The sequence below is a fragment of the Trichechus manatus genome, unplaced genomic scaffold (genome assembly GCF_000243295.1).
Source record: "Trichechus manatus latirostris isolate Lorelei unplaced genomic scaffold, TriManLat1.0 scaffold00076, whole genome shotgun sequence".
NCBI lineage: Eukaryota > Metazoa > Chordata > Mammalia > Sirenia > Trichechidae > Trichechus > Trichechus manatus.
Window position 1 is genome coordinate 9569779 of NW_004444012.1, and position 13569 is coordinate 9583347.

The following is a 13569-nucleotide window of genomic DNA, read 5'->3' on the forward strand; positions in this document are numbered from 1 at the left end:
CCTTTCTTCCAAGGTGCCTCCAAACTTCCGGTTAAGGCACTGGGCTGCTAACTTTTTGCACCACCTAGCAACTCCTCTGAGAATAAAGGCAGTTTTATTTCATCCTATTTGGATGCCTCTTATTTGTTTTGCCTTTTTGCACTGGCTACCTGCTCCGGTATAAGGTTGAACAGAAGTGGGAAAGTATGAAGTCTTTCACCATTAAGTGTGATGTGAAGTGCAGGTTTTTCGTATATGCCCCCAAACCAAATTCGCTGCCACCGAGTCGATTCCGACTCATAGCGACTGTATAGGACAGAGTAGAACTGCCCCATAGAGTTTCTAAGGAGTGGCTGGTGAATTCAAACCGCCAACTTTTTGGTTAGCAGCTGAGCTCTTAACCTCTGCGCCACCTTCTGTAAAATTACAGATTCCTTGGCCTCGTCCAAAGATTTAGGGAATCGAATGTCCGGGAGGTGCAGCCTAGGAATCTGTATTTCTAAGAAGCAGCCCTGATGACTGCCTTAAGGGTGTTTGGGAAGCACTGTGGACCTACATGGCTCCCTTGGGGACGCTTTTTGCAACCTGGAAAGCAACCCACTCCAGTTACCTTAACTCTCTGTCACTGGTGGAAAGCCCAGGATCTTACTCAGCATGACTCGTATTGGCCAATAAATGAGAGATCGAGGTGGGAGAACAAGAAAAGCATCTTTATTTTGTTGTACAAGGAAATGGAGTCAGTCGGAGCTGTTGCTGCCAAGACTGCTCTCCAAGAGTGGGCAGGTAAGTTACTTTTAAACGGGTTTACAAGTAGGGAGTTCATACAAGTTACATCAGCAACATTCTTAATCATACTACGCAGGCACAATGGAGTTACATACAACCGCCAAGCAAAACCAGGATTCAAACGCAAAGCTGAAGGGGAGCAGCCCAGTAAAGGAAACAATTTTGCAATACAACACTGTAGGGGAGGAAGCCAGGTAAGGAATATAGCACTGTGGCGGTTCTGTCTCATCTCTGCCTCTCCTGGAGCCATCACTGAAGAAAGGACCTTGCAGCCCTACAGTTGAGGGTAGGTAACAACGAAATAGCCCGTTATAACAGCTTGGCACCTGGCAGAAGGGCCGTGAAAGAGAAGTGAAATCTAAGGCCCTAAAAGAAAAGTGGCTAGAGCTGGAAGCAGGAGTCCGACGTTTGGGCCCTTTATGAGTCGAGGTAGGTGACATAAAGCCAGATAACAAACTGGAGTCATTAAATTGTTTGCCTAATTGTTGTCTTATACCCGGGGTTAAAAGCCCCCGGCCCTGAGAATGGAATTAATACTATTAATACTGTAGTTTAATCTGACAGTGAGTTTAAGAAGTCATGGGGTCTGGCTAGACTATTCGACTACTATATGACACTGCTTCTACGCAGAAGTAGTTTTACATTCCTAACGAATGACTTACAAAAGCGCTTTTCTCTGTTACCTCTATCCTAGACCCAATCAGACAGAAAACGAGATCGAAATAGTGGGTCTAGCTCTATTGATTGACGCACATTCCAACCAATGTACGACGGAAGGAAAGTGCGCCCTGGCAAGTCACTGTCCAATCAGGACTCAACGGCCGCGGGAGGGGCGGGGTTTGTGGAAACGGCCCGCTGCAGGGTTGGTCGACTTGAGAAGGAGCGAAGATGGCGGAGTGAGGGGCACCCTGGGGAGCCGGCCTTGGGGCCGGGGGCGGGCCCACCCCGGGCGGTCGAGTGCGTCTGATGGACTGTGGGGGTAAGCCGAGAAAGTCTCCGAGGGGGGACGAGCAGGCGGTGAGGTGGTGGCGCGGCCCAGCTCGGTCGGGGGAACGGCAGCGCGCGGAGCCTTCCCCTAGCCGGCCGGGCCTCCGCCGGACGGGCGTTTCCTTCCCCCGCCACCCCAGGGGCGGCCCCCACCGCCTTCCGAGGGGTGTCGTGCACCCCGCTCCCTTCTCGGCCCTCCACTGCCTTTCTCTGAAGCCTGGTTTTTGCCGCCTTTGTGCTTTCGGCTTATTCTCCAGTGATTGGACCCACGCCGGTGTATATCTGGCAGCAGCTGCGTCGCCTGTCGACTTATTTCCTTTAAGAATATCTTTATTTTATTGATTTATGTATGTTCCTCGCTTTACGGTTTAGTACCTACTCAATTGCCTGAGCCTCCGGTATCAGTCGAGGCCTGTCGCGGCCCTGAGTATTTTGTGTCCCTGGCTCGTTGACCTTGAGATTTAGTGTAAGAAGCCCCACCCCCCGGGATTTTAATCTGAGAGTGTGTGTCGTGGGCATTCTCTTCGACCCCTGCTATATTTATTCGTTCCCATTCCCACCTCCCAAGCTTTGCTGATCCGAGAAAGCAGCTTTATCCTTGTATGTCCTGATAATTGCTTAATGGTACATTAATCTCGACTGAGTTAGGTCTCTAGAATTCACGGCTGTTCGTGTGTCTGATCTGGAGCTAAAGGAGTCGGTGTGCAGTATTTTTTTATACAGGGACTGAGAAGCGGTTTTTGGAAATAGGGTTATTACATAACTGTGTAATGTGGTGGGGTTGCGCACTGTCAATACTGTCAGGCGTTTGTATTCGGTTCTTGTTGAGCTTTGTAATGGGTTTTCTTTTTTTCTAATTTGGATTGTTAGAACCCCTCATTAGGTCTCGTAGCTAAATTCTGGGAAGCGTTCCTGTCTTATTAGGTTTCTTAATTGGTGAAGCTTGTTTAAAACTGCGGGGCTTTAGTTGGGTTCAGTTGGAATGGACATTTCGTAATACAAAAAATGCATGTTTCTGGTACATTGTGCGCTCTTTGCTGGCCCAGGATTTAACAGAGCTGAAAATACCAGCTGAAGAAGCCCTTCTAAATAAGGTTTTTGTCAGGAGTTTTTTTTTTCATCTCATCTCGGAAAAGCAAGACAGTGAGACAGGAAAGAAGTGAAACAGTCTTCCTCTCTACCTGCCAAACAGAAAGGAGTGGTAATGTGCACTAAAGCAAAGGTCTTAAGTAAGGAACTATAAACTTTTGGAGATTTCATGCACAGTTATACATTTTTGTGGGGAGAAGCGGGCCCATAGCCTCATCAGATTCTCAAAGGTGACAGTGTTCCATACAAGCTAGGGAACCGCTGTTCCGAGAGTTTTGACATCTTTTAAAATTAATGCCAGTGTGGGTGGAGAGTAACTTCTTTCTGATAGTTCCTTCTGAATGGTTTGGGATAGTGGTTTTTTTAGAATACCTTGGTTTATTTCAGTAATTTTGTGCACTAATGTACATAACACCAGTGAGGGCTATCTCCTCACTTTAACTTTCTTTTTATTTTCAGGTTCCTCCTCACAAGAAGAACATTTTCCTTGACCTTTAGGTGCTTTATATTTTCTTCATCTCAGAAAGAAAACAAAATTCTGAACTCAGGACTTGGCAAGTAAGTAATATTGGGCTAACTGGTGCAAATACTGTTTTAAGCAGTCTGAAAATAGCTAGATAGAAGTGGAACAATAAACTGTTAGCTTCAACAGAAGATGAATAACAGAAGTGACTATAAATTATTAATACTTAAGCAAAATCCTTTATTTTTTCAACAAAAGCAATGTATTAAGTAAAGAAAAAGGAAGTAAAAACTAGATCATTTGTCCAAACAACCATAAATTTTTATTGTATAAAGAAAAAAGAGGCAGATTTCATTAGATTGAAGGAAATCAACTGCTAAAAAAAATGTAACTAGGTAAATTTTAGAATGTATTTACTTAAGTTTCAATTACAGGTGAATATTGACATTTTAATCTTTAATTTCTGAAGCTTTCAGTATACCTTTAATATCCCTAGGTATGAGTTTATTTATTCTGTGCCACGTATTGGTATCTTCTGAATTTACCACAGAAGTAGGTTCTGTTGCCCAAAGAGCAAGAGGTGATAATGTGCTTTCTTAATTGACAATAACCTTACCTAGAAAACTGGTTTCATACTCGTTTAGTCATAGACTTGATCATGTTATATGAAAATCATTCAGTGTACAACTGTTTTAAGGATTAAAATCCTTGCATATATATTTCAGTATTAGGGAATAAGGAAACTCTGGTGGCGTAGTGGTTAAGAGCTACAGCTGCTAACCAAAAGGTCGGCAGTTCGAATCCACTAGGCGCTCCTTGGAAACCCTTTGGGGCAGTTCTTCTCTGTCCTGTAAGGTCGCTATGAGTCAGAATTGAATCAGTAGCAATGGGTATTAGGGAATAAAAATTGATGGGGCAAAATGGCCTTTAAGTAGTAGAGTCTATCATAGGCCTTTGGAGGGGAGGCTTTATTGCTTGGATTTAGGACCTTGATAAGTCCAGGTAGACAGTAATAGAAACTTGACATTGGTATAGCACAATATTGATGGCAGTCTAAATATCTGTCTGTAGTGAACTGGTATAAATAAGTTTAGATGCTTCTATACTTACAGGGTAGCTTTAGCTCTTCTGATATGGCGTGATCTCTAAGATACATTAAGGGAAAAAGCAAAGTGCAGAACAATGTGTATAGTGTTCTTTCATTGGGGAAAGGGGGGTATATTTACTTATAAAGATGTTATATAGCCATAGAATATCTCTGAAAAGATAAACACTGCATATGCTATTTTACCTTTTTATTTCATATCATGTACGTATATTACTTACTCAAATAATCAAAATTTTTTGATGAAAGGAAGCACTCAATAAATATTTGATGAATGTCCGAGAGGTTAAATTTTTGCTCAGGCAGTGATTCTACATAAGTATAAGCTATCCATATCTGGGACGGAAACTGTCCAGCTAGCCCAGTAGTTTTTTTTAATAAAACACTTAAAGAGTAAATTTGAATGACTGTGATAATATCCATTTCATTTTGTACGTTTCTGAATTTACTATTTACATAGAAAAGTAAGAAAGAAGTGTTAACTCCTATGGTATATCATTTTTCCTGTGCTTAGAAGCAGCAAAGTATATTAGCTATTTATTGTTGTGTAACAAATTACCCAAAAATTTAGTGGATTAAAACACAGTAAACATTCATTATCTCTCACAGTGTTTGTGGGTTAGGAATTTGGGAACAGCTTAGCTGGAAGTATCTGGCTCGGGGGTCTCTTAAGAGGTTTCAGTCAAGATATTGGTTAGGGCACAGTCATCTGATCAACTTCTAAGGTGACTCATTCACATAGCTGACAAGTTGGTAGGAGGCATCAATTCATCCCAGCGTAGGCCTCCTCCAGTACTGTTTAAGTGTCCTCATGATACGGCAGCTGGCTTCTCCCTGAACAACCAATCCAAGAGAACAAGGCAGAAATCACAATCTCCTTTATGGCCTTGCCTCAGCGTTCTTCTGGTCACATAGATCAACCCTGATTCATTGTTGGAAGAGGGGGACTATAAGAGGGTGTGAATACCAGGAGGCAGCAATCATTGGGGACCTTCCTGGAGGCTGACTACCACACAGGGTCATTTGACTCAGAAACTGGCAAACCTAATGGCTGCATTGAAAATTCCTCTTCTCCTTCTGCAGTCTCCCGGTAACTCAGATTTTCTAATATAAATATTCTTTGTAAAAGCAACATTGCTAAGCGAGAGACTTCAGAGACCCGAAAGTATCTAGTGAGGCATCAGCTTTCAAAGTTAACTTTGTTAAGTTTTGTATATCAGTGTATAGTTCTAGTTTCACCCCCTAACTCCAGAACTAATAGCTATCTAAATTTTTAACTCATATTGGCTAAGTATATTTAAGAGCCCTGATACTTATTCATCTATTCAACAAGTTTTTTTAAAGTGCCAATTATGTCTTTCACGATGTTTCTGGACACTTAAGATTCATCACTGAATAAAACAGCTTCCTGCCATTGCGGAACTTACATTTTAGATGAGACAGTAAATTGGAAACATTAATAAGTACCTTGTAAAGTATATTAGATAAAAAGTCCCTAGCTGGCACAAACTGTTTGCACTTGACTGCTAACCTAAAGCTTGGTGGGTCAAGTCCACCCAGCAATACCATGGAAGAAAAGGCCCAGTGATCTGCTTCCCTTAAGATTGCAGCCATTGAAGCTGCTAACAGATAATGAGGAAATGCTCGTGATCACTAGACATTAGAGAAATGCAAATCAAAACCACAACGAGATACCATCTCACCCCGACTCTCACCCCGACGTTACTGGCATGAGTCAAAGGAACAGAAAATAACAAATGTTGGAGAGGCTGCGGGGGGATTAGAACTCTGGTGGAAATGCAAAATGGTACAACCATTTTGGAAAACAATATGGCGCTTCCTTAAAAAGCTAGAAATAGAAATTCTGTATGATCCAGCAGTCCCACTCCTAGGAATATATCCTACAGAAATGAGCTGTCACACGAATAGACGTATGCACACCCATGTTCGTTGCAGCATTATTCAAGATAGCAAAAGATGGAAACAACCTAGGTGCCCATCAACAGATGAATGGATAAACAAACCATGGTACATACACACAATGGAGTATTATGCAATGCTAAAGAACAATGATGAATCTGCAAAGCATCTCATAACGTGGATGAATCTGAAAGGCATTATGCTGAGTGAAATAAGTTAATCACAAAAGGACAAATATTGTATGAGACCACTACTGTAAAAAGTCATGAAAAGGTTTACACACAAAACGAAACAATCTTTAATGGTTACAAGGGATGGGAGAAGTGGGGATGGAAAAACAGTAAATAGACAATAGATAAGTGGTAATTTTGGTGAAGGGTAAGACAGTACACAGTACTGGGGAAGCCAGCACAACTTGTCCAAGGCAACGTCATGGAAGCTCCGTAGATACATCCAAATTCCCTGAGGGACTGAATTGCTGGGCCGAGGGTTGTGGGGACCATGGTCTCGGGGAACATCTAGCTCAATTGGCATAACATAGTTTGTAAATAAAATGTTCTACATTCTGCTTTGGTGAGTAGCGTCTGGGGTCTTAAAAGCTTGCGAGTGGCCATCTAAGATACTCCACTGGTCTCACGCAGTCTGGAATAAGGGAGAAAGAAGAAAACCAAAGACACAATGGAAAGATTAGTCCAAAGGACTAATGGAGCACAACTACCAGAGCCTCCACCAGACTGAATCCAGCACAACTAGGTGGTGCCTGACTGCCACCACCGACTGCTCTGACAGAGATCACAATAGAGGGTCCTGGACAGAGCTGGAAAAAAATGTAGAACAAAATTCCAACTCACAAAAAAAAAAAAAAGACCAGACTTATTGGTCTGATAGAAACTGGAGAAATCCCGAGAGTATGGCCCCTGGACACCCTTATCGCTCAGTAATGAAGTCACTTCTGAGGTTCACCCTTCAGCTAAAGACTGACAGGCCCATAAAACAAAATAAGACTAAATGGGCACACCAGCCCAGGGGTAAGGACGAGAAGGCAAGAGGGGACAGGAAAACTGGTAATAGAGAACCCAAGGTCGAGAAGGAGAGAGTGTTGACATGTTGACATGGGGTTGGTAACCAGTGTCACAAAACAATATGTGTATTAATTGTTTAATGAGAAATTTGTTTGCTCTGTAAAACTAAAATACAATCTAAAAAAAAAAAAGATTACAGCCAAGAAAACCCTATGGAGCAGTTCTAGTCTGTAACACGTGGGATCACCACGAGTCGCAATCAACTAAATGGCAACTAATCACAGCATAATTTATCAGATAGTGTTACATGCTATGGAAAAAGAAAAAATATAGCAAAGTAAAGGGGAATGAGACTGTGTCTGTGGGTAGGATAAAATCTTAAATATGGGCCCAAGGTAGGCCTAACTGAGAAAATGACATTTGAGTAAAGACTTCAAAGTGAGGAAGTTAGCTGTGCATATATCTGGGCGAAGAGCCTTCTCAACGGAGGGTACATCCAGTACAAACAATGTAAGGAAGGAGTGTGCGTGACATTCCAGGAAGAACAAGGCATCCAGTGTGGTTGGACCCAATGAAGGGGAGATAGAAGTAGGGTTAGAAGAGATCAAGTGGAAGGGTGAACGTGCAGGTCTTATGGAGAATTGTAAATCATTGCCAGAACTTTGGCTTTTACACTAAACTTCATTCAGGCATCCTCAAATGGGTTTTGCAGTGTGTGATACACATACATAGCTGTGTATTTTGAGTATGTAAAATTGAATAGTCATGTCTGAGATACGAAAATCAGGCATTTTGAAGAGAATACAGGCTTATGATTTTCTTGCATTATTGCCTGATATTAAGATATAGTTTTGGGGAAAAGGTTTATGTAAGATGAAGGTATGCATTTTTATTAATTGGTATTGCTGAAGGAATACCAATCCAGACAGTTATATAAAAAGATAAGAACGGGCAGATGTATAGAGACCAAAGTTTATTAGTGGTTACCAGGGTTAGGAGGAAGGGAGAGAAGGGGGAGTTATTGCTTATGGAACACTGAGCTTTGGTTTATAGCAATGGAAAAATTGCATTGATTAAGAGTAGGGTTGCACAGCTGATTAATGTTGTCAATAAACTACACCTGTAAAAAGCTGAATTGGCAGAAGTTGTGTGATCTATTTCCAACAGCAACAAAAAAGAGTACCTGCTGAGGCTGCTTATTTACAACCAAATACCTCATGGGATTTGGTTCCTTGGTTTGGAGGTTTAGGGTTATGGTTTCATTGACATCCCAGTTAATTGGCCTAATATAATGTTTAGTGCTTCTGTTCTACCCAGAGCTTCAAACCAGTTCTGCTTGGTTCAGTTGTGGCTGAGGAAGCGTCACTGGAACAGAGTTCAATTTTTAAAGTTATGGTGAACTGGAAAGATAGCCAGAATGGGAAAAATTACAGGTCGAAGCCTGGCTAGAAATTGAATGTCCTTCTTAAGAGAGCAAGGGCAGCATACGTGTTGCATAGCAACCAAATCTCTTGCCCTGGGATTTTGAGCACAGCACAAAGCAGTACTGCCCCGCTCATAGATGGCGGTGTCCACTCAAAGATGGTGACCAACTACATTGCTTTGAATGTATGTCACTCTCCTACAGTCATGCAATAATCCAGTCTGACACATCAGGCTCCTGAAAGGCTCACTACGTCTCTTCTGAGTCTCCCGTTCCAGAGCTTCGACCTGTAATTTTTCCCATTCCGGGTATCGTACTGAATCTGCCAAATTGTCGTGTCTGTTTCTGTTTCACTTCATCAGCCATGACTGAACTGGTTCGAACCAGATCGAAGCCCTGGTTCTACTCCCTAGTTCCATGCATAGTGCTTGGGGTCTTAAAACCTTTCAAGCAGCCATCCAGGAGACATCAGTCAGTCTCTTTGCCTGGAGAAATAGAGGAAGAAGGGCATCACAAATAGGTGAAAGATATGGAATGTGTTGGTAATTGCTTCCAGTAACAACTGCCTCCTTTGATGTCAGATAAGAATAACTGAATGGTGCCTGACTACCATTACTGAATGTTTTGATCAAAGATACTGTAGAAGAATCTTGATCAAAAGAGGGGGAATGTAGAACAGAATTTCAGATTTTCATGGATTCCAGACTTTCTGGAGCCATGGAGGCTGGATGAACCCCTGAAACTATTGCCCTAAGATAATCTTTAAACCAAAACTGTCCCCCCCAAGAAGAAGGGAAAAGATGCAAATAAAGTAAAAAATGAAAGAGGGGATATTATAGCTGAACTGAGAGAAATATGACAGAATATTACGAACAACTGTATGGGAACAAACTGGATAACCTAGATGAAATGAACAAATTCTTAGAAGCACACAGCCTACCTAAACAGACTCAAGATGAAATGGAAAGCCTCAACAGACCCATAAGAAATGAAGAAATCAAATCAGTCAGCAGAAACCTCCCAACAAAAAAAAGTCGTGGACCCAATGGCTTCACTTGGTAATTCTACCTAACACTTAAAGAATAATTGACTCCAATACTGTTTAAACTTTCCAAAAGATAGAGCAGGAAGGAGTACTCTCTTAATTCATTCTATGAAGCAAACATAACCCTGATACCGAAACTAGACAAAGACACCACAAGAAAAGAAAACTACAGGCCAGTATCTCTTATAAATAAAGATGCACAAATCCTCAACAAAATTCTAGCAAACAGAATCCAACAGCATACTAAAAGAGTCATACACCATGACCAAGTGGGATTTATTCCAGGAATGCAGGGATGGTTCAACATTAGAAAATCAATCACTGTAGTAAACACCACATGAATAGAACAAAGGAAAAGAACCACATGATCATCTCTATGGATAAAGAAAAAACATTTGAAAAAATCCAATACCCTTTCTTGATGAAACCCTAAAAAAAATTGGAATACAAGGGAAGTTCCTCAGTATGATTCAGGGTATACACCTATTCCTCAGTTATCAACTGTCTCTTCTAACATTTAATATTTATGACAGTAATAAAAAATCTACTCCCCTGACTATTTTATGCGTTAGCGACGTAGGTCTGACAGTAATGAATGCTGAGGTGCAAATTGAGAGTAATGCTGGCTATGATGGTTAAGGTTAGGTGTCTACTTGGCTGGGCTACGTTTCTCAGTGGTTTGGCAGTTATGTAATGGGGTAGTCATCCTCCGTTTTGTGATCTAATGTGGTCACTCTCCATTTTTGCATAACGACCTGGTCTTTGGAACATAACCATGTTGATAAGTGAGGAGCAGGTGTATATGAAAAGCCAATGGACAACATTATACTTAATGGAGAAAGACTGAGAGCTTTCTGCTTGAAATTGGGAACAAGACAAGGGTGCCCACTTTCATTGCTTCTATTCAATATTGTATTTGAAGTCCTAGCAAGAGTATTAAGACAAGAAAAATAAATAAAAGGTATCCAGATTGGAAAAGAAGTAAAATTAACACTATTCGTGAATGATATGATCCTTTATATAGAGGATCCCAAAGAATCCACAAGGAAACTTCTAGAGCTAGTAGAGGAATTTAGCAAAGTTGCAGGGTACAAGGTCAACAAACAAAAATCGGTTGGGTTTCTATCCACTAACAATGAGAAATCTGAAAGGGAATTAGGGAAACAATTCTCATTTACAATATCATCTAAGAAAATAAAATACCTAGGAATAAATTTAACCAGAGATATGAAGGACTTATACAGTAAAAACTATAAAACATTGACGAAAGAGATTAAAGAAGACTTAAATAAATGGAAAGATGTTCCATGTTCATGGACTGGAAGACTTAATATTGTTAAGATGTCAATACTACCCAAAGCAATCTATAGATTGAATGCAGTCCCTATCAAAATTCCATCAGCCTTCTTTACAGAAGTAGAAATACCAATCCTCAACTTTATATGGAATGGCAAGAGGCTCTGAATAACTAAAGCAATGTTGAAAGAGAAGAACAAAGTATGAGGACTCACAGTTCCTGATTTTAGAACATGCTATACAGCTACAGGAATCAAAACAACCTGGTAGTGGTATAATACAATAGATACATAGACCCATGGAGTAGAATTGAGAGTCCAGAAATAAACCCACACATCTGTGGTCAGTTGATTTTTGACAAGGATGCTAGTCCATTTGATGGGGAAAGAAGACTCTTCAGTTGATGGTGCTTTGAGTATTATGCTCTTTTAAGAACTATCTACATAGGATCACATTGACAACAGCAACTGGAAAGATTAGATAAGAATCTTAGGGGGTAGTGAATTTATGATAATTAGGAAGGAACAACTCAGAAAAGGAAGGTGAGAATGGTTGCACAACTCAAAGACTATCATGAGTATCACTAAATAGTATGCATAAAAACTGTTGAATTGGTGTATGTTTTGCTTTGTATATTCTCAACAAAAACAAAATAAATGAAAAAAATACATATCCTCTGAACTCAAACCTGTTGCCATCAAGTCAATTCCAACTCATAGTGACCCTATAGGACAGAGTAGAACTGCCCCATAGGGTTTCCAAGGAGCGCCTGGTGGATTCAAACTGCCGACCTTTTGGTTAGTAGCTGAGCTCTTAACCACTGTGCCACCAGGGCTCCTTATCCTCTGAAGTCTCCTTTAAACAGATATACAACAGAATGAAATGCTGCCGGGTCCTGCACCATCCTCACAGTCATTGCTATGTTTGAGCTCATTGTTGCCAACTACTGTGTCAATCCATCTCATTGAGGGTCTTCCTCTTTTTTTTTTTTTCTGACCCTCTACTCTTGCCAAGCATGATACCTTTTTCCCTCCTGATAACATGTCGAAAGTACATGAGACAAAGTCTCACCATCCTCCCTTCTAAGGAGCATTCTGGGCCGTACTTCTTCCAAGACAGATTAGTTCCTTCTTTTGGCAGTCCATGCTGTATTCAGTATTCTTCAACAGTACCATAATTCAAGTGCATCAGTCCTGCGTTTGCCTTCCTAATTCATTTTCCATGTTTCTTAATGAAAAAATAGTTTAGCTTAATTAGTAAAGAATGTCTGCCTTGAGCATTGTGCTCTTTTAATATCTATCTCTATGGGATCAAATTGACAACAGCAACTTGAAAGATTGGATAGGAACCTTAGGGGGCAGTGAATATATGTTAATGGGGAAGGAACAACTCAGAAAAAGTGAGAATGGTTGCACAACTCGAAGAATGTAATTAGTGTCACTGAATTGTACATGTATTGGTGTATGTTCTGCTGTGTTTAGTCTCAACAACAACAACAAAAATAATTTAAAAAATCTAGACAGGTTCCTTATTAAGAAAAGGTGCCATATATAAAGACTTCTTTGGTTCCTTGTTTGGTTTATACAGAATTCTTTTAGCAAAAAAGCTACCTGGGATCTTTCCCTTTCAACGTTACTGCCAATTTTCTTGCTATTAGAATTTTTTTTTATGTATAAGAAAATGTGCCATTTTAACCGTTTTTTTAAATGTACAGTTCAGTGGCATTAATTACATTTATAATGTTAGGCAACCATCACGACTATCTATTTCCAAAACTTTTTCATCAGACAAATTCAGATTAAGCAGCCCTTCCTCTCCTCCCCATAGCCCCTGCTATCCTCTATTTCACTTTCTGTCTCTATGAATTTTCCTGTTGTACCTATTTTGCATAAGCTGTTTTATACAATATCTGGCCTTTTATGATGGCTTTTGTCACTTAGCAAATGTTTTCAAGGTTCATCCATATTATAGCTTGTATTAGAATTTCGTTCCTTTTTATAGCTGAATAATAATCCATTGTGTGTTTATATCACATTCTGTTTATCCATTTGTCTGTTAATGGACATTGCTGTTAGAATTTAATTGCAGAACAGCCCATTAGCTGGTGGGAGCTTTGAAGTTGCCAGTGTCTGCTCGTATAATGAAACAGCCCTGCTCTCCATAAGGTTCCTAGGCCTATCTCTGGATCTTCTCTTACTTTTTCCTCTTTCTTTAACTGCTGCTTTGGCCACAAAAGCAAATTCTACAGTTATCTTGCTCCTGATTTAATTCTGAATTAGCTGACATTTGCCTTCCCCAGGCTTAGAATCTGAACCCTGTCTTGTATTGAACCAGAAGAGGTTATTCAGGTTCAGTTTAGAGTTGAGTTTTTTTTTTTTTTTTTAATTGAAAAGACAGTTTTGTTTTTTTTTTAAATTGTACTTCAGGTGAAGGCTTACAGAACAAATAGTTTCT

The 13569-nt window shown here is 40.4% G+C and overlaps 1 long non-coding RNA gene across 2 annotated transcripts in view; it reads left to right on the forward strand.

Annotated features, from left to right (window-relative positions):
- The first annotated feature begins 1616 nt into the window (after positions 1-1616).
- LOC111821306 (uncharacterized) overlaps positions 1617-13569 on the forward strand; it is a 17554-nt gene continuing 5601 nt past the window's right edge. For both annotated transcript variants that reach the window (XR_002824748.1, XR_002824747.1), the window contains exons 1-2: positions 1617-1744; positions 3301-3399. This is a non-coding gene — a long non-coding RNA (uncharacterized LOC111821306). The remainder of the gene's footprint in view (positions 1745-3300; positions 3400-13569) is intronic.